This window comes from Camelina sativa, chromosome 14 (genome assembly GCF_000633955.1).
Source record: "Camelina sativa cultivar DH55 chromosome 14, Cs, whole genome shotgun sequence".
NCBI classification, from domain to species: Eukaryota; Viridiplantae; Streptophyta; class Magnoliopsida; order Brassicales; family Brassicaceae; genus Camelina; species Camelina sativa.
In genome coordinates, this window is record NC_025698.1 from 22,094,589 (window position 1) to 22,095,139 (window position 551).

The window sequence follows — 551 nt, forward strand, 5'->3', positions numbered from 1 at the left end:
TTTTTTTTTTTTTTTTGAAAGGTAGAAGAAAAAAAAAAAAAAATCTCTCTCTCTCTATGAGAATCTTCGAATAAGGAAGGAAACGTCGAGTGGTTTTAATGGCCAAGTGAAGAGAGAAGAAGAAGAGACTTTAAAAGACCCCAAAGAGGCTTTTTGAAATTTTTTTGAAGAAACGATCCTCACCGTTGATTTTGAAGTTTAGATTTGTCTCGGAGCGTGCACAAGTTTTAAAGGTTTACGTCTGTTATTTTAGGATACGTCACTGACCTGTTATATTTTGACACGTAAGAGTAAAATGGTGCTCGTGGCGTTTAGATTTTTTCATAAGGAGAGATTGTGTGACAGTCAAAAACGAGAATCGGTTTGGTTTACTTTTTGAATTCGAATTTCAAACGGCTGAGGAAAAATATTAAAAATTAGAAAATTCGAATTTCAAACGGTCACCTTTGGACTTTTTTTGAAAACAGGTCGGAGACATAAACCCATAAAAGGGTAAAAATCATACATTGAAGTCAGGAGCTATTTTTCTTTTGTTTTCAAATTATTTTGGC